The sequence below is a fragment of the Cervus canadensis genome, chromosome 13, assembly GCF_019320065.1.
Source record: "Cervus canadensis isolate Bull #8, Minnesota chromosome 13, ASM1932006v1, whole genome shotgun sequence".
Taxonomy (NCBI): domain Eukaryota; kingdom Metazoa; phylum Chordata; class Mammalia; order Artiodactyla; family Cervidae; genus Cervus; species Cervus canadensis.
Genome location: NC_057398.1, coordinates 29,753,818 through 29,780,746, shown reverse-complemented (window position 1 = coordinate 29,780,746; position 26,929 = coordinate 29,753,818). Strand labels below are relative to the sequence as shown.

General features: G+C 59.2%; 1 protein-coding gene across 3 annotated transcripts in view; it reads right to left on the bottom strand.

The window, feature by feature from the left end:
• PRDM16 (PR/SET domain 16) overlaps positions 1-26,929 on the bottom strand; it is a 338,468-nt gene that overhangs the window by 310,844 nt on the left and 695 nt on the right. The window lies entirely within an intron of this gene.

Here is a 26,929-nt window from a genome sequence, read left to right as displayed (position 1 = left end):
AAATCTCGGCCAAGTGGCTGACTTCTGGTTTATCCAGACGAAGGGGGGAAACGGGGTGTCTGAAATAGGGGGAGCTCTGCCTTTCACTGGGCACAGCCTCCCCGCAGGAGGCCAACCACACCCACAGAACTGCCCCTGTCCAACTCAGCTCCTGCACCTGGGCCCCCTACCTTACTTTGGGAGGCAAAGACCACCCTCAAAATGCCACAAGAGGCAGGAAGAGATCCCCTGCCCACCCCAGCAGATGGATCGTACCATGGACAGCCTAGCCTGAACCAGTTCCTGGAATTTCACTGCAAAGACAATGAAATTGGAAAGCCAGCCTAAGGTATCCACTTGCCCCCTCCTTGCCCAGGTGGAGGGCAAGAGACTCTGACCGAGTGCTCAGAAGGCACAGGTGGGTCCCCTCCCCTCTCCCCTCAGTGAGCACCTGTTGGGTGCCCCTCACCAGATCCTCCTGGACCACACGACTGGGAGTCGGAGGAAACAGCCTCTGCCTGGGCTGAGGTGGAAGAGATTTCGGAGGGCAGCCCTGTCCACCCAAGTGAAGTTGGGACTCTTTGAGGAGCTTGTGAGTGACCCTAGCCCAGGGGGAAGCTCCCTGCTCGCTGAGACCTGAGACCTGCTCCTCTCCAGTCCTGGCGAATCCCTCATTCCCGGCCAGTGGGGTTTGGTGGGAGGCACCTGAGCAGAGGTGGGCATGGGGACTGAGCAGTCCCAACACAGACATTCAGGGGAAGTGGCCAGCAGCAAGCCCCTCTCACACAGCCTGGGGGTCCCCTCCCGTGGGTGCCTGAGGGTAGAACCCACCCTTCCAGCCCCAGCTTGTGGCAACACTAGCCCAGAAGAACCCACTTGGCTGCGGTTGAGGAAGGGGAGCAGGGGCGGGTGGAGATCTCCCCAACTCTGGCCATCCGTCTTTGTTTGGGGAACCAAATGCAGGGCTGGGATGCTGGAACCAGTCTGCAGGGCCCTCGGCCGGGGTCAGGGGGCAAGGTATGACTCAGGCCTGGGCACCCCTTTACAAACTGGGAAGGACCCTTGGCTTCACTGAAGGCCCTGCCTGTGAGGTGAGCGCAGACAGTGAAGGAGTCATTGGGCTGGGTGGGGGTCGGGGTGGGACTGTGACTGAGAACTGGCCCCCTCTCCGAGGGTCCTGGCTGGGGGCTGCTTGGACGCTGGAGGTGAACTCCTTTTCGGATGGGGACCCCGCCCAGGTGTCACAGTGATGGGCACTGAGGAGAGCAGACCTAGGGGTGGGGGCCATAGAACTCCCACCCATGGTGGTGGCAGCCCCAGAGCTGGGGCTTCAGTTCAAGCCGTCTTCAGCCTCCCCACCTGCCTCCGGCCCTGTGAGCTGTGTGCCTAGACCACCCTGGGCACTTCTGCCTGGGGCTGGGCATGTGCCCCACGCTCCCCGCCAGCACCCTGGCTGCGGGTTGAGGAGTCTCCCCAGCCCCCTGCATGGCTCAGCGGCCATATCTCCAGGACCCCCAGAAATACCCCCGAAGGAGACGGAGTTGCAGTACCAGGTGGGAGGTCGGCTGGGAGCTGGGGGTTTCAGGGACGAGTCTTGAGGGTGAGTGGGAGGGTGATGTGTGTCCCAGAGCATTTCGACTGTGATTCAGGCACTGCTGCTTCTGGGAGGTGAGAGGATCTGACGGCTCCCCCACCCCCCGCCCCCCACCAACTAGGGACCTCAGGGGACCCAGAGATCCAGAGGCGGCTGTCTCTCCGCTGCAGTATCATCACACCTGAGGGGGTGGTGCTCTAGAGCCTGGCAGAACCCACCTCTGCCCAGAGCCTTCCCTGGGAGCATCCTCACCCCTGGACTGTAGATGAGGGAAGACTCAGAGAGCTCACGAGTGCTGCCCGAGGTCACCCAGTCAATGAAGGGCCAGCAAAGCCCTCCCGCTCACCCAGGCCTCTGACACCCTGCCCTTGACCTTTCTCATGACCTTGGCAATGCAGGCGGCTTCCCTGAATTGCTCTTCTCATCTGGCAGTGGCACTGTTGATCCCCACCCCAGCCCCGGCCTTCTGGTCCCCAAGGACACACACCCCAGGCACCCGCATGGGCAGACACATCTCAGGGAAAGCCTGGACGACAGAGTGAAGAGGTGGCCGGCAGGAAGAGGACACAGGGGCACTGGAGAGGTAGCAAATGGCCCCGCTGGTCCACCTCACTGGGAGGCGGGGCAGGGGAGCCCACAGTGGAGGCCACTGGGCTCACCCTCCTGGAAGCACCAAGGGAAACCCAGGGGGACCAGCGTCGCACCTCTCAGCCTACTCACCGTCCGCCCCAGCTCGGAGGCCCAGCTGCCGGTTCGGGAAGCTTCCGAAGCTCACCAGCTCTGGGACAGGGCCTCCTTCCTCATTCAGGAGCAGGGAAGGGAGACCTGCCATCCAGGCCCCTCGGCGCTGACCGTGTGAAGGTAGAGACAGTGCCCGGGCCGGGAAAGAGGAAGAGGCCAGGCCTGAGGGGAAGCATGGGCCCAGGAGCGCCGAGGTGTGGGTTCTAAAACCAGACCCTCGCCTTCCTAAGCACCCGTCCCCAGCACATCCCCCTCCTCCAGTGACCTCATTCCCTCTCACCTGATGCTTGGGACAGGGACAGCCTGACGGGGAGTAGCAGGAGGGGATGCTGTGTGGGGCCCGAGGGGCAGGGTCGGTGATGATGAGGAGCAGAGACGGGCCCTGCCCTCTGGTGGGCGACCTGAAGCATGTGGTCCAGGGTGTGGTAGGGCCGGATCCACTGCACACCCACAGTGGACAGGTACCAGGGCACAGAGGCCAAGAGGCCACAGGCCACACTCGCCCAAGCACGATAGGAGAGCAGGTCCCTGGGGCTTCACAGGGAGGTGGTCCAGGGACAAAGGTCACTGGGCACTCGTAGAGCAAAGGTGGGAAGGGAGGGTGCCCTACAGGTCACCTCCCCACTCAGCTCCTGCTGTTCACGGCACCTGCCAGGCCAGCCCAGTCTGGAATGGGCACAGGGTCCCCCAGACTTGGACAAGGAGGAGCCTGGGCTTCGTCCAAAATATACCTGCTGAGACTCCCCTGCTGGTCCAGCAGCTAAGACTCCGTGCTCCCAGTGCAGGGGCCTGGGTTTGACTCCTGGTCAGGAAACCGGGTCCCACGTGCAACAACTAAAGATCTCACATGCTGCAACTAAGACCTGGTGCAGCCAAATAAATAAATAAGAATAAACATTAAAACCAAAAGCCCGAGAGAGCTTCCCCCAAACAAAACCAAAAACAAGAAGAGCCTCCCCAAACACCATGCACTGGCTGGCTGGAGCCTGTTAGCAGCAGCCGGGGCCACAGTGACCATCTGTGCAGCCCCGTCCTCTCACAGGGATGGAAGCTGACCCCAGGGAGGCCGGGGGATCAGGGGGAGACCAGAACTTGGCTTCCCTTCCCACAGCTCATGGCTCGGCCTCACGGCGTCTCTTCATCCTCCAGAACTAACTGGTCCTCATCCTCTCTCGGTCCCACCTCTCTGGGGATGGTGGGAAGGCTCTCAGGAGGCCAAGGCCCTCCAGCCCTGGGAGGGAGTGAGGCCTCTGAGACCACGCTGGTTGAGGCCTGGTCACACACTTTACCACACCCCAAAATACTGAATGCTTACTGGTTCTCAAGTAATCTGAATTCTCGGAGAACCCCAGAGGGTGAGCCCAGGCCTCTTGTGGGTGGGCAGCCATGGGGTGTTCAGGCTGCACTGATCCCCCAGGGCTCCCGGGTCAAGGATGAGAGTGTTTCTGCCTTGTCACCATGAGCAGGCAGACAGGGCAGCAGGAGACCCCTGACCACTCGCCAGCAGGGCTCCCAGCACCCTGGCCAGCACCCAGTAAGGAGGACCCATGGGGACCCCTCGGGTCTTCACTTCCCCAGGTTGGAGGGAGCAGCTGAGCAGGGCTGGCCATCTGTGCAAGGCAGGGTAGGGGTGTGGGAGGAACTGGAGGGGCAGAGGGGTCCCAGAGACCCCAGCCCCCAGTCTCACCTTGGTCCTGCTTTGTCTCACCCAGCGCGGACAGCTCCCCAGGCTGATGTAAGACCCCAGGGCTCTGGGCCTCGACGGTACCCCCACCCCAGGCAAAAGAAGGAGGGAAGGCCCCTGCCCAGCAGATGCAGCCCTGTTCCTTTCTTGGCCCAACAGCTTCTCCCAGGAAGGCCAGGAAGAGGGTGCATGGCCTGGAGTCCCCACAATGACAGCACTGATAGCAGATTTCCACCGGCTCCACTTGAGTGGGAATGAAAGGACGGGAGGGATGAACCGGGTGTGTCCAGAAGGTGCGGCCAAGCTCGGGTAGGACAGTGTCCACCACTAAAGCAGCATGCTCACACCCATGCACAAAACGCTCCAGCATGGAGTCACCCGTCCATCACTGCTCTCTGGGGCCCAGTGTGGGTGCTGCTGCCCTCAGCAGGGTCTGGGCCAGCACTAGACCTGCCAGGGGCTGAGGAGCGCTGCCTTCTGGGTCCTGGTCACCCTCATTTCCCCAAACACCCCTATGATTGAGGGAGACGGGTCCTGAGATGGGAGGCTGGAGAACGCACTTTAACTTAACACGGATTTATTTTCAAGTCAGTTCATTCTGTAAGTTCCACAGCTGTTCTCGAGATGCTTGGGAGCCCAGGGAAAGCGGAAAGGCAGGCTGGGACCCTCAAGTGCGTGGCTCTGGGCCCCTTGCTGTTCCAGGTGCCCTGGTGCCCGCCCCCGCCCATGAGCCCCTGGCCCTGGCGCTATGAGTTCCTCCTGCCCTGACACACAGACGTTGGTTTCTAGGTCACCAGCAGCCACAGACCACACTGGCTGTGGCCACTGCTTTTCCCCAGACCACGGTCACTGGCCAGAGTCACCACTTCTGTATGGTGCTTCCTGGAACACAGCAGCCTGACCACAGAATCACAGAAGTCCACATTCTGGGGCGACTTTCAAAAATTCTCAGCGCTCAGGGAAATTTACCGAGAACTCCCTCCTTGACTCACTTGCTTAAGCAGGTTGCGGGGCCGGGGGTGGGTGATGCACAGACCTGCCTCCCCAACCACCCCACCCCAAGCATCCCCCACCCTTCCCTGTGCACTGGAGCCTGCTTGCACTGGAGCCCGTCTGCCCTGCTATGAACCAGGCAGGGGCTGACATTTGCCCCGAGAATCGACAGGCACCTAACGCTGTGTGCCTCTGTCACCAGGCTCGCCTGGGCCCTGGACAGGACCATGAGTGGGTGAGAGTCCACTCCCGGCTCGTCCCGCAGCTGGATCAGGAGGAGTATCACCAGGGGAGTCAACCACAGTGAGGCTGTCAGCCAGGGCTCCCTGCTGGTCCTGGACCACCCCAGAGCCAAGCCATCATCTCGAGAGGCCGGAAAACTCCACAGAACCCAAAAGGCCCACCTGGCCAGAACTTCCAGCACCCTGCTGCAGCATTCTGATCACTCGTTTCAAAGGTGATTACAGTGCAAGCCTTCACCATCTTCCCTGAGTTTTCAAGGTTTCGCTCTGAGACGTTACAGCCCTCCTTGAGATAAGTGGAGCACTTATCTCACTTATAATATGGGCACACCCTCGCCCATATTTCCAGCCCAGAGCAGTCTAGGGACCCTGAAATGTATCAGCCCCCCGGACACGTCACCACACAGCACAGCACCCAGGCAAGGGCTAACCAGGCCTAGAGGGGAGGGTTCACACCCAGCGGCACCCAACTCGGGACTCATCTAGAACCGTCTGCAGAATCCCCAGCGGGAGGCGAGGCCCAGTCATGCTGACTCGGTTCTATTTCCCCCTCACAGACCATAGTCGGTGAGCATCCATTGGGTTTTTAAAAATTAAATGGCATATTTTACCCTGGAAATGAAAATGGAACTCCAGACTAAGCTCAAGGACTGCCCTTAGGCCAGGCCCACAAAGCCCTCTCCCAGGATCCATTGCATGCCGTGGGTGCTGGGGGCCAGTTCAGGGCCACCAGGTGCGTGGGCAGGGCAAGGCTTAGGACCTGCAGTGGGAAAGGCAGCTGGGCCCCCGGGGTCACACAGCACCCTGTGTGACTCAGGGTTCACTCTGGGGCCTCACACCACTCCATCCCTGCTAGGCCCCCTTTCCTGCCCCCTGTAGGGTTCAGGCCCAGCTCCAGAGCCCAGGATGGAGGATCCCATCATCAGTGCAGTCTCGGGGCTGGGGTGTGCCTACATGTGAGCCCTTCAGGGGGACCTGCATGTCAGCTGCTGGCTCTGTTGTCCCCTCCCCAGGAGGCCTTCCCAGACCGCCCACCAAATCAGCTCTTCCTGCTTTCCTCCTCTCTCTCGCCCTGAGTCTCTTGGCAGTTCTCACGGCTGAGTGGCATCCTCTCTGACCACTTGCCAATGTGCTCGCCCTGACCCCAACGACCCGCCCTTCCTCTCCTGCCTCTCAACCTTGATTCAGTGGCTTCCACGGTGACCTGTGACCAGGGAAAGCAGGTGGCCCGGCCCTGAACTCCTGCCATGTGTCTACAGCAGAGATGACAGCTTCCTGTGTGTCTGCAGGCGGGCCCCATGCCCATGTGTCTGCAGGGGGGACCCCATGCCCGTGTGTCTACAGCGGGGGTCACAGGGCAGGAGCCCAGAGGACCCCAGGACTGGTAACAGCTCAGGGAGATCAACAGTGGTCCCAGCCCAGGGCCCTCCTGGGGCCACCTCTCTGGGGGATGGCCTTGCCCCCAGCCCCTTGCAGGCCCCTGGAGATGGGAGAAACTCAGCAGGCTCTCTTGCAGGAAGAGATGGCACTCGACTCGGTGGGCAGATGGGCTGGAGGACGTGTAGCCATGGCCCCAGCCTTTCCCATCAGTTCCCACAGTGATGTGAGCTCTTCTGAAACTGGAGGAAATCAGGAGGAGGAGCTTCAGAAGATGGAGCAACTGGCCTCGTGGTCTCATCACCCATGGGAAGTCCAGTGCAGCCACGGCCAAGCCATCCCTGCTCCCCTGCATTGTCCACCCCAGTGGGTATCAGGTGATCGACAGGTCTTTAGACTTTAGAGCCAAGAGCTCCATCCTGACGGGAGCCCTGACTGCAGGGCAGGCTTTCATTGGGGAGTGAGACTTCTCTTGCGGCCACGACCAAGCCTCCTTCTCCTCCACTAAGCATCAGTGGATAAGAAGGGGCTGTCCTGCTGGGTGGCCTCGGCCTGTCCCAAGAGTCCCAGAGCTCGGGGCTCTGGGGAGGAACCTGGGGAAGCTGTCCTGTCTGGCTCCCTACAGACTCCACACTGGGCTCGGGAGTGGAGACGGGCAACCCAACCCTGCGAGCCTGGGGAGCCGGTGCCGAAGGTTCTGCTTTCAACTCGAGGGTCTCCTTCACATCATGTCCCCCCAAGTGGGGATCCTGCTGCTGCTTCAGGAACCTGGGATCAGATGCTGGGCTTGGTCTCTGGGGACGGATGCAGCTACAAGGAGAGACCCCTTTCAAAATCGGGTGCCTCAGTCAGAGGCTGGAGGTGGGGAAGTTTGGGGTTTCAGTGAGAGGTTACCATTTGCATCAGAGGGAGCAGGAAGATGCTGGGCCATGCCTGGGGTCCCCCTGAGCTGGAGGTCCTAAAGACCGCCCTGAGGCACATCCCAGGGTGAGTGTACTGGTCATGAGCAGCCCCAGCAGGGTCACCCCTGGCCCACCTCTTGAGGGGACACATGCCTGGAGGGGGCACAAGGGGCCAGCTTGGCTTCTTGGGGCAAGCCGGCTGCAAGATTCCTAAGGAGATCCCACTGTTGGGGGGCCGCCCCCACATTCTCCCAGGACAGTGAACTGAACTGCTTCAGAAATGCCAATAGCTCCTCCATATTTCCCAGCAGGATAGGACGAGGACGCCATGCCCAGGGGTCACTGAGAGTACCATCAGCACCAGTCTGGTTCCCTTGCCTTCCGGACCCCCGGGCTGTAACTTAGGGGTGCTTTTACTTCACCTGCCTGGTTAGGCTGTGAGCTCCTGGACAGCCAGGAGAGAGTGCCCTGGATATCTGGAGAAGCAGGGGGCCTGGTCACCATCACTGAAGAAATGAGTGGGCGGACAGGGAGATGAGTGGAGGGACTTTGAGCCCCGATCATGGTCACTCGGATGCTCTCCAGGTGACTGGCTGTGCAGGAAAGCCAACACTCGCTGTTCCTAACTTCAGTAAATCAGAAGGAGCAGACTGGGGCCTCGGGGTGAATCTCAGGCCTAGGCTGGGCCTGGAGATGTGGTAAAGTGGGAATTTGCCAAAGCGCACAGGACAAGGGCGTCTGGCCCGCACTTGGCAAGCGCTTCTGCTTCGAGGAGGAAACTGTTGTGTCAAAGGGTTGATTGACCAGCACACACTTTATGGCCTGAGGACGTTTCGTTTCTCCTGGATAGAACATCGGCAGTTGCTGTGCCCCGAGGTCTCCTGCCACCTCCCACCCCGTTGGTGATACTGGCAGACTGCCTCCAGCATCAGGTGGACCGGCTCCTCTCCAGCCGACCCTGTGAGGACGCAGGCCCAGGCAGAGGTGGCTTAGGTGCACAGGGACCCAGGGCTGGATGGCGAAGGCCCCGGGACCACATCTTTCAGGGAGCCAGGCTTGGCTGGGCTCTCAGCTGGCTACCACGGTGCAGGCAGGGGGGCTGCGCAAAACTACAGGGACAGCACCTCTGCCATCCGTGGCAGGACCTGTGGAATTCCATCAGACCACAGCGTGAGCGCACACGCACACACACACACACACACACACACTCGGCCAGGGGAGGATGAGTGGGGTGACAAAAGCTGGCCAAGTGCCTCTCCCAGGCACATAGGCAGAGAAGGTCCCCTAGTCCTTCTAGAGCAGGACTGGGGTTCTGAACTAGAAAATCTGTCTCATAGCATTGGGGAAAGGCAGGGGATGCCCAGGGGCACCCTCGTGTGAGTGGGAAGCCCAGAAAGCTACCCGGGACGTGGGAGCTGGTGTTCGGTCACCACTGGCCTCGGCCTCATTTCTTTCCAGAAAATCTCCCCTGTCCATTCTCACCCAGAGGAGTGGGGCTGGGAGAGGGTGGGCGTGGGGAGCAGTGACGGGGAAGGGTCTTTCGCAAATGCTTTTCACGCCTCCCACTCTCACCTCCTCCAAGGAGCAGCTGTAAGTTTACTCCAACATCCGAGAACCCACCAGGGAGTTCGGCGAGGGTGGGGGCTTGCCATTAGTTTCTGGATCATCCTCAGTGACTCAGGCCCCAGCTCCTGATTTAATGCCACAGACACTCCGAGAAGGGGTTTCTCGGCCGAACAGAACCCGCGTGCACACACTGCATGGAGAGCAGGGACCGAGGTCGCGGCTGCAGCGGACGAGAACATATAAAATAGACGTCCTGTTAGAAGCTTCAAGCTCATAAATCCCCGCCGTGCGGCCGGCTGGCTTCAGAAGGTGAGAGAAACAACATTAGAAAGCGAGATGAGGGGAGAAAAGGAATGTAGCATGAAGGCCAGAGAGCAGGGAAGTCGCGGGGGACCAAGGAAACACAGTACGCTGAGAAATTCAGGCTAATCTTTGCTCGACCGCAAGCAAGAGGCCGGACCCCAGTGCCAGCGACAGAAACGCGTCTCCCTCCCTGGAAAATTGATTTGTCAACAGCCAGCAACTCGTCCAAAGGCATCTCAAGGTTGTTTTTCAAAAAAAAAAAAAAAGTAACAATGAAAACCATAGGTAACAGCTTACAGGACCAAGAAATGTTTTTTTGAAAAAAAGGGATTCCGACAATGGTGAGGCTGCTGGCCTCTGGACCTAGGGAGGGTCTAGAAAGGTGGGGTTTGTAACATCCAAGGGAACAGGGGATCCCTGGCTAAGAATTTGTTTGCAAAAAAAAAAAAAGAAAGAAAATAGCAAAGTTGGTTTAAATCTCCTCTTGTGATCTAAAAACTCCCTCCCACAAACCCGAGAAATGTGAATTTCCTCATTTGGGGTTGAGTCGCCTGCCAAGTGCAAGGAAGGAGCCTTGACCTGACCCTGATGTGGATGACTTCTCCGTTGGGACCCCGCTCCTGCCCCCATCCGTGTGAGTGGCACACTGACCCAGACGGTGGAGCCCGGCGGGTATTCCCAGCACCGTGGCTTTGAGGGTCCTGCCGCAGGGTCTCTTTCTGCTGCAGACTGGCTGCACAGGCAGAAAGACCCCTCCCCATCCAGCTTCTGTCATGGGAAGACACCTGCCCTCCAGCCCCCCACTCACATTGGTGGGTTAGCCACAGCCCTTTAAGAGGAAAACCTCACCTTACCCTTCACCTGCTAAGGAGCAGACACTTCCACGGAGGGACTGGGCAGTGTGTGGGACTCCCCACTCGCACAGGCCAGGGTCCAGTCCCAGCTGCACACACGTGGTGCTGGGCTGCAAGCTGCCGTTGCTCGGACCTCAGCTTCCTCTTTCCTTCACCCCCTCCCCACTTTTGTTAGAGGAGAATGATATCGTGTTTAGATTGCGGAATTCCATCCCCTAATTGCTTCACTACTGGAAATTTCAGGAGGGTTCTCATTTTTCGCAGAAATCTCCAGGCGCGAGCACATTTCTGCAGATCTTTCACCTAATTAACAGCATACTTCATAGAAATAAATAAATAAGGCAAGCACTGACAGATCACGCCAAGAATCCTCCATTAGCTCCACGAAGACGCCTCGATGGTGGGAGAACTCAGGCAAACCTCCACCTGAAAGGTCGTGGGGTGAGGACAGCGGCAGCTCGCCTCGGGTCAGTCCGGAGGATAGGGTCCACTCTGTCAGGCTCCGTGGCCCAGAACTCCGGGGGTCCCACCCATGGCTCAGCTGGATCGGCCCCCTGGCCTCTCTCAGGGCTCCTGCTTCCAAACAGACCAGCATGTCCACATGAAAATGTAGCCTGGGGAGGGGTCAGGCTGCAGGCCAGCAGGTGGGAGCCAGGCCAGTGATCTGGACTCAAGGTGCCTCTGTTCTGAGGGTGTGCAGACAGTGGGGAGATGTCTCATGGGGAGGCCTGGTCTTTGGGGAGCCTTCCTGACCCGGAGAGGCAGACCCTATAGCACCACACCAGGGGCTCAAAGGAAATTTATCTGCAGCATCCACTCCATGCTGAAAGGACGCTGAGCTTGGGGGACAGAAGCAGTGATCCCGGAGTCCATCTGGCTGCCCTGGCAGTGAGACCTCGCAGGGCAAGCACTCTACAGTTTTTCTAAAGACTCCCGTGTTCCTATGTGTTCCAAGCGCACCTTGGTTTCCCCAACCTTCCTGCTCCCTAAGAAAAAGGGATCTGGGGTTCGTGAACCACACGGGGCCAGGGGGGTGGACGGCTGCCCAGCCACCCCCGGCCACCAGGACTTTCAGCGGCACCTGTGGCCACTTCTGAGGCCCTCCTGACTCAGGCTAAAGGAAAGTGCCGGCACTGTGCCCAGACCAGCGGGTTTGTGGTCAGGTGCGGAAAGCCTCAGAGCTCCAGAGACGCGACAGCCCAACGCCAGTCAGCCCATGTGTCTGCAGCATCAGATCTCAGGCCTGTGCCCACCTGGAGTCCTGCAGGCCGGGGGTGTCTTGCCTGAGGCCTCCCACAGGCACCCAGGGAAGACCTGCCACGGCACCCACTGTGGTCCCTGCCAGGGTTCCAGGAGGCGAATGTGCCCAGGGGAGGATCCTGGTTTTCAGGAGGGACAGGCAAGTGGGCTTTTGACTCATCTCACCCCCAGAAGTTACGAGTCACCAGCTTCCCAAATGGAACCCTAGGCTCAGGGAGGCTCTCAGCTCGTGGGAAGTGGGTACAGGATTTGGAGGGGTCTCTGTGAGTCCCAAGGCTAAACCACCTGCTTCCTAACAGCCAGCTGGTAAGCCCCAAAGCCCCACCTGGATGGAGACGCAGAAAGGAGCCATCCAGCTCCTGCGTGGGTCCATCCCTCCTCCCTGCCCTCCTCGGAGCCACATTCAGCAAAGTGAACCTGACACATCACTGGTCTTCCCAGACCCTACTCTGCAGCACACGTTCATCCTTTGGGCTGAGTGATGAATCCCACCTGGTGAGGCAGAGACCCCACCCCCACCCCCACTCGCTCAGCTTTAGAACACACTCGGGTCCTGAACACAGCTGGCTGAGACACCCCTGGGTCTCTAAGGCTGCGGCGACACATGCACAGGTGTGGTTGCACCCAGGTCCACGTGGACTTGCGTTCTAGAGCCAGGAGTGAGTCCCGGGCACCAGCCTGGAGCAGCTGGATGTGCGGGAACGATTTGGGAAGAGATGAGCTAGGAGAGGGGGCCTGGAGGATCGATGGAGACAGACACTAAGCATCTGAAAGCCCCGCCAGCCTCAGCAGCAGGAGGAGTATGGGTCCACCTGGTGCCTCCACCCAGGATCCCACAGGCTTCCCGACCGAAGCTCATCACAGGCACCCAAGAGTTCCCGGCCCAGAGAGGGCCCCCTGCCCTCCCCACAACAGCTGCATCCAGCGGGCCCACACTGCACGTCCCCAGAGAGGCCTGCGACCAGCCCTGTCTGGAAAGTAAGATGCTGTCCCGTCTCTCCAGACTGCTTTTTGCAACGAGCCCTGGGTACCAGCCCCGGCAGACGCGGTCTGGACTCAAATTCTTCAGAGCCAGGGCAGAGTGGACCGAGCCTCCCTGGCTCATATGTCCTGGGCCAGCGGCATCCACTCTGGGGCCGCACCTCAAATTTCGGCGACAGAACAGCCGCGGAAAGCAGCCCGCTTTATCTGCGGCCGCGCGAGCTCTATACAGCGTGGCCCCTCGCCCCCGGCATTCCACGCCTCCCAGGGGGGCAGATAATCCCACAAAGGGCCTCATGCCAGAGCCCGGCTTGCAAAGTGCTTTCTCCAGCCGCTGAGTGCTTTTGACTCCATCAGCGAGGGGTTCGCAGGAATCTCCTTACTGGGCCCCCGGGTTCAGATCGAATGTCCCTTTGAAAGGGCCAGAGGGGACCCTTTGCCCCTGCTCCTGGGTCTGTGTGACACCAGATCCAGCCTGTCCTGGCATTTGGAGACCACTGCCTGTCCCACCCCAAAGGGAAGGGCTCCCGACACCTCGGGGCCTGGGGGAGGAGGGAAAGACTGGTTCCCCCGGCCTAGCAGAAGCCAAGACTCCCTCTCCTTCAGGGAGCCCACAACCAGCATCCAGACTCACTGCCCCAGTCTCCCTCTCTTCTTGCTCCGTCTACAGGCCTGTGGACCCAGGGACAGTGCCCTGAATGAGGGTCCCCTCCGCCTGCCCAAAGGATGCTCCCCTCTGCTATCACCGTATCAGCTCCTGTATCATCCAAGACTGACAGAAGAGTCTGGTTCATGCAGCCATGTCTGTATGCACGGGCACTCTATATGAGCACATACCTGTGTACATGCATCCACGTGCTGCACACATAGACTGCATTGTGCGACTTGTGCAAGTATATGCATGTGTGTGTTCGCTGCATGTACCTGTGTGCATGTGTACGTACGTGTGCACATGTATGCATACTATGTGCACACACAGAGCACGTGTGTGCCTACACACGCGTGCCTGTGCAGGTATGTGCATGTTGCCTGCACACGCATGTGCAATGCTTGCACAGTCTGATGACAGCGAAGCCCCAGTACCCCGTGGTTACCTGAATGAATCCTCGGGGTGTCCCCCTGGGCCACATCAGAGACACAATGTCACAGGTCAGAGTGTCAGCCCAGAGAGGAGACACTGCTCGCTTTCAGCTTTGGGACCTGCTACTCAGCACCCCAAATACCCTGGAACTAAAGCAAACAAGAGACCCTAAAAGGCAAGGTTGGCTCAGGACTCCAGTGCCCAGAGGGTGCTTGCCCCCTGCCTAGGGCCGATGCTGGAGGGCGGCCCTAGGCAGGAGGCTTCCACCGCCCCAGCTCCCCTCCTCCCAGAAACTAGGTGGTGGAGCCCCCAAACCCAACAAAGATATCCCCCCTGGGTCCCACAGAGAGCACACTGGCCTGAGCTGCCCCAGACACCACACCCCTCCAGACCTCCTTGTGAGGGTGCCCAAACGCCTCCTCCCAGGGCCCGGTGACCTGCCCAGGCATCTTGCATTCACCTGCTCTCCACTTATCACAACAGGGTTTGAATGAGATTTTTAATCACTAGGCCCATCCGGAGGCCCCTGGGGGAGACTGTTCAATCCCACATGGGTGTGAGTATGTGCTTGGTTCTTTAGTCATGTCCGACTCACCTACTCACACACAAATCTGCCTCTGCCAAGTGCAAGAAAATGCCAGAAGCCCAAAGTAGCCACTGACTAAGACAGCCTGGATACTGCAGAGAAAACAAGGATAATAATACTTTATCCAAGCATCTGCAGATGTTCTCCCAGTCTTCACATCCCCCTCCAGCAGGTCGGGGTCTGGTCGCCCCCAGACCCCCTGACATGGGCAACCTTCCTGTCCGTTTCCGCCATGGCCAAGAGAGTCTCCAGGTGAGGATGGGCCACTATCTCCATGACGGGTCCAGCTGGCTTAGAGGGGGTCCTGGAGACCACAGGATGCCACACGCTTTCATCATATTCCCAGACACCCCAACCCCCTTCCTTTTGCCTGGTAGCCCGGAGTCCCGAGGGCCAGCCTTCCACCCTGGGTACCAACACACAGCTCACAGTGGCCCCACCAGGTTCCTTTAGTTTGGTCCAAGGTCAGCTAAATGATGGAGCTGCTCACCCTGTTGGACTTAGGGAGCGAAACACCAAGAGCTGACCGACTGTCTGCAAGCCCAGGGCTGGGAGCAGGATAGATGGGCCTCCGGTGCCAAGTTCTGGGGTGTTCCCCTATCCCCACAGCTCCCTGGCCTCATGGCCCAGGTCTGACAGCTGGCCCAAGGCCCTGAGGCCTCTGTCTCCAGGCAGGCAGGGCGCAGAGGGTTCGGCTTGTTTTGCTGTCGCAGATTCGGTCAGTGTCAATTGGGGGCTGCTTTAGGGGAGACAGTCATGTGGCTCCGACCCAGCAGTGCCCTTCCTGTGCCCACTGTGGCCAAGCTGCGCCCACTGCTGGCGACCACCACCCGGGGACAAGAGCCAGCATTGTGGCCATGGTTTCCCGGGAGGCCCATGTCCCGCCGCGCCCACCACAGACTTCACTGAACCAAGGCTTCTCTCCCCGCTCCCCATAGCCAATAGGCCCTCCAGGTGAGGCCAAGCTTTGTGCTCTGTCTGGTGGATAAAGAATCAGGGGCTCTTTGTCAGAAAACTCGAGGAGGCGTCCCCCTACGCCTGGCCCTCCCATCACTTGGCCACGTGGAGTCTGTGGGTCAAAGGGGGATCTCCCAGAGGAGCAGAAAGGCCCTGGGCTTTGGTAATGGGCTTCTCACCTCGCCATGGCCATGGGCCCCTCCTCTTTGAATGAAGCTAGTCTATCAGGATCCGGAGGCAACATAAAACCCCGGGTAAGTGGAGACCTGTGTTCCCTATCCGGGCTGCCGGCCACGGGGACCAGTGGCACGGCTGAGATGGGCCTGCCCCGAGAGATCTGATAACCAACAGCAGCCTCGGGCGGCTTTATCTAACCTTAGGAAGGTAAGATTAACACCTTCGATGCAGAGAAAGTTAAGACTGGGGGCCCCTTCGCTTTGCAAGTCTGACTCCCAGCCGTGAAACGAGAGCCCCACCTTGGGCCGGCGATCTGCCCAGGGATTTCTGAGCAATCTTACTTTCCACTGGTTTTTTTAGCTCTTTTGTTCATAACGACACTCAGCCAAATGCACGGCCACCGAAACTACCCCCTCCCCCCGGGGACACACTCCTGCACAAGCACGAGCTTGGTAAACACACATGGGAGCGCCAAGCATCAAGCATCGGGGCCCGGCCTCCCCATCTCACCCGGCTTATTGTCAGAGACGCTAGTCTCCGCAGGCCCCGGGAAACCGTGAAAAACCTCCCATTGCCCCTGGGTTACTTGTTGCTGCTCCCATTACGCTCGCCTGGAAGAAGCCGGGGACCCCGGTTCTCCGGACGGAAACCTATGAGACGCTCCTGCTCGGGAAGTGCGCTGGGCTGGCTCCAGTCTGCATAGGTTCAGCTGGAGGAGCGGCCGATGGACGCTTTACCAACCAACATCAGCGGAGCGGATGGTGTGGACTTTGAGAGACTGAAGGACAGCAGCCAGCAGCCCATCGTGGGGCTTATTTTTAAAGTCACTTCAAATTCACTTCCAGTGAAAAATTGATCTGTCTCTGATAGCTTTTCCTCCTGCTAATGTGATAAATAAATAATTAGCCACATCGTCGGTCTGTTTCATTAAAGGAAAGGATGCTGGATGGGCCAAGATAGAGAAGCCGATCAGAAAGACGGAGCCCGGCTGTAAACCCCCCAATGTTTTATGACACCATTTGTATTCTGTCAGTCACAAGCTTTATGTTCAGCCCAAGCTGGGAACTGAATACCCTATTCAGAGAGGTACTCACGGGCGTGTTATTGCAATTTAATATTTTCGCACACAGACACATCATTATCTCGGAACCTGACACTGGCAGCATAATTCTGTAATTTTTCAAGAGGGCCTAATTTTTCTAAATGTGAGCGCGAGGGCCCGGGATTATCTAAACAGCCCTCGCTCCTCTTTGTTTCTTGTGGGGGTTATAAACTGCAGCAAAGTGCTCGCACATCGCCCCTTCTCACATTTGAACTTCTCCCGTCTCCACTCACACAACAAACAGCTGCGAACGGCTCTGGGCCAGGAGGCCCGGCAGCCGCAACCCCCATTTCAGAGGCCTTGGGGAGCTCAGCGGCATCGGGGGACAGCGAAAGTGAGGGGGGTCCTTGCAAAGTACGAGCGCGCAGGAGGTGCCATGCTGCTGATGAGAAAGAACAGCCTGAAGGTGCGTCTCATTTGGACGGCAGATCCAGGCTCACCCAGAGGTGCGCACATCCGTGTGCACATGCAGCACACACATGGCTGGGTCTGCACGCTCCCCAGAGACCCTCTCAGCTCACTGCCCAGAGGAAGGGTGCAGGTCAGGGGCCCTGTCTCCCTTGAGTTGCATCGGCTCTGGCCAGGAAAATGCTCCCTGGCTTTCAGGCAGTTCAAGATTGCACTGGTTTTTCCAGGAATAAGCTGAGGGTGGTTTGCAAAGAAGACTGGGCTTCCCAGGGAGGTATCATGGGGCGAGCAGGTGGCATCGAGCTGGAAAGTGGCATAGCCTGCAGCCCCAAGCAACTCGATGTTCACAGAGTGACCCATGTTCTCTGCATCACAAGCTCCTTCCATGAGGGCCCCCAGGAAGCCTGGCCTTCCCCTCCTCACGGACACCCCAGAAATAGCATCAGGACCCCTTGATCCAACTCTGATGACAGTGGGCATCACCGGGGGCAAAGCGTGACCCACAGCCACGTCTGAATTTGGGGGCTGGGAATGGCTGTCAGGTCGGCACAGGCCCAAGACACTGATTCCAACGCAGCCAGAAACTGATTCACTCGCTTCCCCTGGTCGGAGGATGGAAGCACCCTGCAAGGGAAAAATACGAATTCTGGGGACGTGGCCTCACTCTGAACCTTCCGGAGGAAGCATCATCTGAGGGCAAAACGGTGCCAGCGAGCGACAAGGGGGCCCCTGCTCGGCTGCACCCAGGAGGAAGGAGGGACCCCGGGGCTGTCCTATGGTCAGCTCCCGGTGAGCCTGATTCTCGCTCTTTGTTTCAACATTTTAAGACCGATGTGACCAGGCATCTCTGCAAAAGCCGTTACAGCCCACTGAGCAGACACCAACGTCTAAGCATTTTTAAATGTCTGCTCCTTCCCCTCGGAGACACAGCAAGAAAGAGCAACTTAGATGGGAGCCTGTTATGTGAATCCATATCTGGGCACAGTATTGACCTGCAGCACCTGAACACAGACATGGGATTAAACAGTGTCCCAGGAAATAATTGCTATTCAGCTCCCATCATCCCTGGCTGAGCTGGGCACTTCCCACTTGCACTCAAACACCGGAGGTGCCCTGCCTGCCATCGGTAAAGAGAAACGCTGCACAAATCTCAGCTGAGTCACTGGATTCGAAGCTGGGGCGGGGGAGGCTCTCAGGGAAGCAATGTCAGAAATGGAATCATCCTCTCTGCACCCCTCCGTCCCTCTCTTTCCCTCTCCCTTCTGGCCTTTACAACTTGAAACAGAGTAGTTGGGTGGGGCTCTAGCAACTCTCCATTAGCACAGACCCAAGGTCCTGGAGACCCCAGAGCTGAGCGTCTCCCAATGTGCTGAGGTGGGGGGGCTCACTTCTCATCCAAACAGTTCAGACACAGAGGCCCAGCACCCAGGGCAAGGACTTGCTGGGGACAGTGAAGACCAAGAGTCTGGTGGGCACCTGTGGCCCACCCCTCCACCCCCCCGGCCACCTCGCCACACTTCCCAGAGCATGGTGACGTCACCACATTTTCCTCTGGGGCAAGAGGGTCCACCCTGGGCAAGCATCCTGCAGCTGCCCAGGGCCCTTGGGCACGTCTCAGCATCCAGCACACAGGAGGCCCATGAATAGCAGGCAGGGATGAACCAATGGAAGGAGAGGTGCCATCAAAACAGACAGAAGACCTGACCCTGCAGGACATGGTAGGCCTCTGATGAGGAGAGAGCCAGCAGACGTCCCCAGCTCTTGAAGCCTCAAAGGTGGAAGTGAGGATGGAAAAGGTTTGGCCTGGCTGGGGGGCCAGGTGGAGCTGGAGGGAGGGGCCCGGCTGGACATCAGGGGCCAAAATAGACCTCAGCACCTGTGCTACTCAGCTTGAAAATAAAATCGTGAACTAAGGATCATGTGGGCTTTATTTTCTGGCTGAGCTGGATGGCCAGAACCAAAGCACCTACATGGACGCTTTATCATGACCCCAAACAGCCCCCACAGAGGAGGGAGGCAGAGGACCAGCAAAGTATCACTCCAAGCAGGCCCAGGAGGTAAAACTGACACTCGGTTTTGTCTACCTGGAGGAGGACATCTGGACTCAGCACCACCAGCCCCCCTGAGGCTCATCCCCCCAAACATCATGCTCCCTTCCAGAACCTTCTGTGCTATCCTCTTCATAGGCAACCAGGGAGGAAGCAAATACCCACATGTCCACACCCCGCAGTCCCTCCACTGAGTCATAACTCACTTTCACTTTCCCAGACAGCCTACCTTTCCTGGCTTCAAAGGTGGGAGTCTGGTAGTCCTGAGCTGCAGCAGGTACGGGGGTCAGAAGGGGGACACAGCCAGCTCAGAGTCAGCGTGGACGGAGTGCAGGTTCTGACGCCTGAGAACCATGTGCCACCAAGCCCGTCCAAGGACTGACTCTGGGTTGAGGCCCCCATGTGGCCTCAGGAGCAGCGTCCAGCGGCCCCTCGGGCACAGCCTTCCTATTTTCACCAAGGATGCAGCTCTGCTATTCTTTCTAAAGTCAGAAAGTGGACAAAGACACTCATTTCTCAACAAACACAGCAGAACCTGAAAAGAGAGCAGACCTCACGCCTGATGACCACCCTGGGCTCATGCAGTCATGGTGACATGGCCTGGTCTCCAGAGCCTGGGGTCTCAGGAGACCCGGCCTGGGTCCTCCTGGCCCACCCTCTCCAGGCACCTCCTTGAGAAACAGGAGGGGGCTTCAGACCCAGAGAGGAGGTGCTAGGTCCCCCGACACATAAAAATTCATAATAGAATATAAAGCTTATATCAAAAAACAAATATGCCTGAATCTATCCAGGGGAGTTAAGAGGCAAGAGTGAAGGGAGACAGTTCTTAGTGTGGCCAGAAGGGCCTGAATATGTTTCTGGAACCTTCCTAGGAAACCCCTGCACCTTCTGGGAACCCCTCTCATCCCACATCAGGACAGCAGCCCTGGTCTCAGAGCCTCCTGGGCTATTTTCTTCCTGTTAATGCCCCTTGGCACTTCCTGGGACTGGGAGGGAGACACCACCCTCCCCCAGGGGAAGCACATGGTCCAGCAGGTGGATGATGACAGGAGAGCGGAGGTTGAGCCGCTGTATCCTGCCCCTCCCCATCCCCACGCTGGGGAACCAGGGGCTTTGGGGCCTGACTCAAGTCTCCTAAAAGCATCTCAGAATCAGGAGGCAGCAGGTGAGAGGGGCCCTGCACTTTGCCCACATCCTTCCCACAGATGCCTCTGAGCATCTCCAGCCTCACGCCTGTGGGAGTGAGGAGCAAGCCTGCTCTGCCACGTGCCCCAGAGCCGCAGAGCAGCTCAGGCCAGGCCAGGACTTCCGAGGGCAACATGGATCCCAACACACACACACACACACACTCACGCACTCACGCACATGTACTCTGGGGCTCACCCCCTTACGTGCCCCTCGCTGGACAGGATGCACACGCCATCCTGGAAGTGTGTGACCCACTGAGAAACAGCACAAATCTGGTGAATTTCCTGACCGAGTTCATTCTGCAAAAGCAGAAAGTGGGTACTCGGGGAAACTGTTTCTCTTTTCAGAGATGAGCATAGCAAGGGCTGCCCTCACTTCTCCAGGTTGGAGCTCAGGAACCCTGGGCATGGGATGGGGGGCCTTGCTTCCACACTTGCAAAGCCTATTTGTGGGCCCCCTCCTCCCACCTGAGGGGCCTGGAGAGGGAGGCTGGGTATGCTAAGGGTTGTGCAGCGTCTTGGGGTGCCCTATGCTCCGAGACAAATTTCAGATGAGTCTGTGTCAACCATTCCAACTCAAGGGCAGGGTCAGGCTAGAATGAAAAAGGGACCTGGCACTCATCAGGTTTGTTTAAAGACAGCCTCCGCTGTCTCCACCCTCACCCCGAAAGATGCGTGTTCAGGGTTGGGAATGGCACACTCGTCAGACAGAGAACGTGCACAGGGTAACGTGGAGCCTTATTTGGAGGAGATAAAATATTCACCAGGACCTAGCTATGTTTTAAAATGATTATAAATTATTTTAACAGTGCATTTGCAAAGGGTTATAAAAACAGCCATAATATATTTTTTTCCTTAGATTCTAGAATTACCAGTGTGACAGCTAATGCAATAATGATTTGTTTCAAATGCCAGTGTTTAAGCTGTATAAAGCTGATTTTATACATTTTTCCAGTAGGCCGCATTGTAGTTAATGAAATTAAACACACCAATCGCATTTGTCCCCAGGGGACGAGGAACTGAACACACCACTGGTTTATTTTTTTATTAAAATAAATTGCAGCCGGCAAGATGGACTAATTGCATACAGAATTGAAAAAGAAACATTCCATTGATATAATTAAGCCAATTTTCATGGACAGAAATAGTTATAGTGGATATAAAATAAGCAAAGCCTTCACCAGAATCTGACTTTCTTCCCTTTTTTTTTTTTTCACAGAATGTTAACTATTAAACAAATATGTATCTCAGGCCGGCGCACTCCTATCGGCAGCCCCAGGGCATTGTTCCTCGGAGTCCAGAGAGAGGCCACAGCCTGGCCAGAGCACCTCCAGAGTGAGAACGACTGGCTCGGGAAACCCAGAGACAGGAGAGTGGTCAGAGCTGAAGAGGCCACCCAGGAATGCCCTGGGAGCCCGGAGAGCTCAGGAGCACTGGCCAGCCCAGAATGGCCACCGTGGCCCTGGCTGGAGCCTGTGAAGTGCCCAGACTTGAGGAACAGCGGCTGATTCCGGGCTGGACCTGCAACTGCAGCCGCCAGCCCTGTGGGTCAGTCAGGTCCATGGCCACAGCTCCTCCTCTTCCTGACTGCTTGGGGGAGGGGCAGGATTACGTGCATCCAGATTTGAGGTGGGGGTGGGGGTAGGAAGGTGAGCCAGCAGGTCCAACACCCCCTGGGTGGCCCAGGCAAAAGGCAATAACTGGGGTGCAGACAAGACCAAGCCCTGGTCAACATTCCAGCTTTCCTGCACCTGTCCTGGGGAGAGGACTCCCAGAGCCAAGGGCTAGAGACATCCAGACAAGGCCTCTGCCCAGCCTGAGTAGAGAGAGCAAAGTGAAAGAGTCCAGTCCTGGGTAGGGAAAGAATTCCGTCTGAAGGAGGCTGAAGGTAGCCAGTTGCATTCACAAGCTGTATGCACACGGATGTCTTTTTACAAATAGACCTGTTACAAGCTGACCACTGGCCCTGGGAAAATTCTTAAAACCTGATATACTAAAAAAAAAAAAAAAAAATCCTTGGAATTAACTGCAGCCGGCAGTGGCCTGGTGGGGGGCAGGGTACTAGACAGAAAACCCTGGAGGGCTTTACTGAAATGACATTCAGTTTCACCATTAACTTGCTGTGTGACCTTGTCAGGTTATTTGACCTCTCTGTGCCCTGGATTTCTTACCCAGAAAAGTGGTGCCAGCTCACCATACTTTATCCTTCTCAGGGTCAGTGCAAGAGGGTGAGTGAAGTCTCCCAAGTGGACCATGAGCACCTCTACAGGCCCGTCTCCCCGAGGCTGCGGCGGCGACAGAAATTTGGGCAGCGGCTCAGGCTGCAGCCTACTCTGCTCTGGGGTCTCCCTGCAGGTGCGCGCGGGAGCGCACGGCCCAGCGCCAAGTTCGGCGGAAAGCAGAGATCGCTCCTGGAAAGCCGAACCTCCACCCTCACCTCGGTTTTCCCGCACCCGCCCAACTGAGACCTAGTCTTCCGGGCGCACTCCCACGTATCTCGGGTCCCAGATCCGCGAAGCGACTTGTAACCGCACACGGTCTGCAGCCCGCGGAGTCTGGGCGAGGGTCAGCAGTCGGGGTTGAGGGGCGGGGGTTGCGGAGGCCGCCCTTTTCTGTCCAGGAAATCGAGGGAGGCGGAGAGCCCTGGGGCCGGACTGCGGCCGCGGAAGAGGTGGGCTGGGCTGAGACCAGGGGAACTCGGGCGGACGGAGCTACCGCCACCGACTTCGGGCGCGTGTAGACGCGGGCCCCGCAACGCCCGCCGTAGTTGCAGCGACTTTGTGCGTGGAGAACCCCAAGCCGCGGTGACTATCGGCTCAGCCCGGGGTCCTCAGGCCCCGCACCCCGGCCCGCGCCGTCTGGAGCCCGGGACAGTCGCAGTCCGCGCCCGCGGCGAGGCCGGGCAGGCTGCCTTGGCCTCCAGAAGTTTCTGTGCCGCGCGGGGACGATGCCCCGGCTGTTCCTTGTCCTCCCGCACCGGCTACGTGAGCTGCAGCGTCCAAGACTTGTTACACGGGTTTGATTCAAAATCCGATAAATTGTATTTAACGCTATTTGAAATTTTTTAACGAAATTATTCACAAGATTTTTAATCCTGGATAATTTTTGTTAAAACTCTAATTATATGGCACCTTAATTACTAGCCCAGCCCCCAAGGATCCCTAATTGCCTCCTAATTGAATAAAACAGGGGACTAATCGCGCCCACGGAGGCCCAGCAAAGCTGGAGCACCTCCCCCAAGAGGCTCCTTGATGGGACCCCCAGACTGGCCCCACCACCCACACCAGGCCTCTCAACAGAATCGCGGGACTGGGTCCCCTGCCCCGCACTCTGCCTAGAGGGGAGCTGCCTGGTGAACTTGGGCCGTTGGAGGGTGGGGGAGGCTCAGCCCGCACCTGCTCCAGGCCAGCAGAGAAGCCAGCAGCCCTGAGCAGCCTGAGGTGATGGGGCTCGGTGGCTCTGAGCAGCCCCTGGGCCCAGCGGCTCCCCTTCCCCCAGGTAGCCCCAGGGGGAGGTCACGCCGGCCATGAATCCGCATCTCCCCTCCCGCAGGCCTCGTTGCCCTGGCACATCCGAGGGGCCCCCGGCCAGCCAGAGCCTGAGGGCCATCGCGCACCACCGCGGGGCACCTGGCCTTGGCCGCCAGCCCTGCTCCCCGCCCCTCCACCGCGGCCTCCTCATTTTCGTCCGAAGCGGGGAGAGCCGCCAGACTCCCGCTGGACATTTCCTGGCGCTGCTGCCCTACCAGGCGTCCAGATGGGAGGCTGCTGTCCCGGCTCCTGGAAGAGGACTAGTGGAAGGGGCAGGATTCCTCCAGGGTGGGAGAAGGGCTGGGCCCAGCAAGTCGGGAGCCTGGTCTGTTTCTGCTGGGGAGAAGGAACCAGCTGGGAGCTCAGCCTGCAGCCAGTCTCCCCAACCCTGTCGCACAGACCCCTTTCCAAGGAGGTAGCAGGGGTAACAGCCCCACCCACACCCACCCCCATCCCAGAGGCTAGGTGGTAGCTGGCAGCTTCGAAGGGTAACTTCCCAGGCCTGAAATACACCGTATCTACGACTCCGGGGTCTGTTGCCTCCATGGGGATCAGGTCTCACGGGTGCTCGCATGGGGGCTGGACACAGTTTTGGGGGCACATCCTCCCTCACACAGGGTGCCCCAGCTGTGCTGTGAAGAGGTCAGGAGGGCACGATGGCTGTGCTGACCTGCCCACCTGGCTCTCAACAGCGCCAGGAACACAAAGCTTTTGTGTGCCATTTCATTTTTAAATGCAGGGCAGGGACGCCTGATTTCCCCACTGGCCAGCAAAGCCCCACCGAGTGTGAGGGGACCCTGCCAGACCTGTCCTCATCCAGATCAGCCTTCCCAGGCAGCTTGAGACAGAGGGCTTCCAGCAGCTGATCCGTAGCCCCAGCCTGAGAGCCCCAGTGGCCTCTGCCCCTGCAACTCTGAGCCCCCATGCGGACTCCAAAGATGCTACCAGCTCATCCAACACGTAGACTAAGCAGGAGAGAGCCCCTGGAGAGGGGTCCTGGGGACACACAAATGAAGTTAGAGCCCCAAATACACCCTCTGGAGCAGTCCCCAAGCTCTGAATCAGGGGATCTTAACATCCCACCACCACCACAACCTGGCTGTCCTTCCATGCCTGGCACATGACTGCAGGCACAGCCCAGTGCAGCACACTGGCCCTGTAACCATGACCTCTTTCCCCTCCCCCAGCCCCCTGACCCTGGCAGGATGTAGCTTGCAGACGGAGGTTCTGTTGGGGGACTAGGACTGCCCGGCTGCGGTGGGGATTCAGGTAATGGAGTCAGGTCCCCAGGGATGTCCACATCTGGCAAAAATATCGTCCAAAGAAATGAAATTTCCCAGTGGACCCAGTGTTCTGTGTCCAGCAGGGAGTGAGGTCCCATGCCTGCCTGAACCACCTTCTTGGGGAAGGCTGGGGGCAGCTGTCCTAGCTGTGTGACCCAGGCAGGAGGAATTCCCCGAGCTCGCACCAGTGTGGCTCCATCTGGGTCTGGGCCTGACAGACCTGCTTGGCGCTGCGGTTTTTCTCCATAAGGACTCCCAGGAAAAGGAACTCTGTGCTCTGCCCTCCCCTTGAGTTCAGTTCTCCCGCCGCTGAGCCAGGCTGCAGGTCTATGCCAGGCATCCATTCTAGGCCCCAGCAGAGCCAGACCGGGAATCTTCCCCACCTGTCTGGGGTGGAGCACAGAGAGCTGCGGGCCAGACCGGCGGGTGGGGGACGCTCGGAAGTTTCCGCGGCCGCGCAGAGCGCAGGGAGCCGGCCTCTCGCTTGCAGCGAAGGCCGGGCGAGAATTCGGTCGCCTTCCACTTTCTCACTCCACCTTAGGGCCCTTCCTCGGGGAGTCTGACCCGGGCGGCCTGCCGCCGGGAAGCCGAGTCACTGAGAAGATTCGTGGTGCACAAACAGACCCGATATACACACGAACACGCACACTCCACGCGTCCGCCGGCGGGCAGGTAACACACACACAGTCCAGCCGCACCAGTCACTAAACACAGGGCCTTGTTCGCACCAAGAGGGGCCAGAGGTCACAGAAGGCCAGGGAGGCCGAGACCTGGAGCACTGGGCACAGAAGACTGGAAACGGGCGCTTCAGCGAGGGGCCCGAGCGGCCGCGGGCGGGTCCAGGGGCGTCCTGTGGAGGCTGGAAGTTGCTTTTCCCCCGCGGGCCCGACGCGCGGCCTACGACTGAGCGTGGAGCGGGGGCTGTCGGGCCGAGCTGGCCGACCACCGAACCGAGAGGGTAGAACTTCTTCGGAAAATCGCAGTGAGTTTCGCGCCCCCTGGGCTCACGCTTGGGGGCTCGGCCCTGGGCGCTGCGAGGGCCGGCCGGGCAGGGTCTGGCCCAGGAGGAGCCGACTGATAGTCCTGGTGGTCCCGCAGGGATTCCCAAAGGGAGCGGGTCCCTCAGGCATTTCCCAAGGGGGAGCGAGTGGGCGGACGGCCGAAGAGGAGGGGGCGGCGAGAGCTGGAGGCGCCGAGAAAGCTCCCGGCGACGCTCGCCGCTTCGCTGCAGCCGGGCCGCGGCCGGGCTTCGGGAGCCGCGCTCGCCGGGCCGCGGCGCCGCTGCCCCCACCTGCCCGCCTCTCGGGTCGCAGCCCCGGACCGGTGGGCCTGGCAGTGAATGGCGCCAGCGACCGGGGCGCGGAAGGTGCGCGGGCGGCCCCAGGCGCCGTGGCGGGCTGCGGGGCGGGCGGCGAGCGCACCCGGCCGGCGGCGAGGACCGGGCCGGCGGCGCGCTGTGCGCGCGGAGCCCGGGGCTCGGCCCGAGACGGAGCGAAAGAGAAAGTAAGACCGGGGACCGGGCAGTCTCGCCGGGGGCAGCTCAGTCCCCGCCGGGCCTCGGGGCTGTGCCAGGCGAGCGGTAGCGGGAGGGTCCGAGCGGGGCCGAGGTCGAGGTGGCGGCGGGGAGGAAGGCGGCCCGGTGGGGACCCTCCTGCCGGGGGCACCGACGCCGGGGCGGCCGCGCGGGCTGCCGGAGTCGCAGAGAAGCGCCCGCCGCCGCACGGGGCACCAGTTGGGAATAAACTTCACGACCACAGTTCCAAGCCCAGGGAAACATCTCCATTTTGCTCTCCCAGTGGCTGTGGCTATCCTGCCGACACCACCCCTGCCTTTCCTCCCGCGGAGCCGGGTGGGCGCCGGCCCGCGCCCCCTCCTCCGCCCCCTCCCCGGCTCGGGGTCTCCCTCCTCTGCGCCCGGCTGGCGGACGCCAAAGGCGGTGCTCTAGCGCCCACTATTTCAAAAGCCCGGAATATGATTTGACCAGGACTGAGAGCCACTCGGAGAGAGAGGGAGAGAGCGAGCAAGGAGGAAAAAGTTGCTCTCCCCTTTCGTCAACTTTTCACTAACTTTCGCTTTTCGCTCCCCTCCACCCCC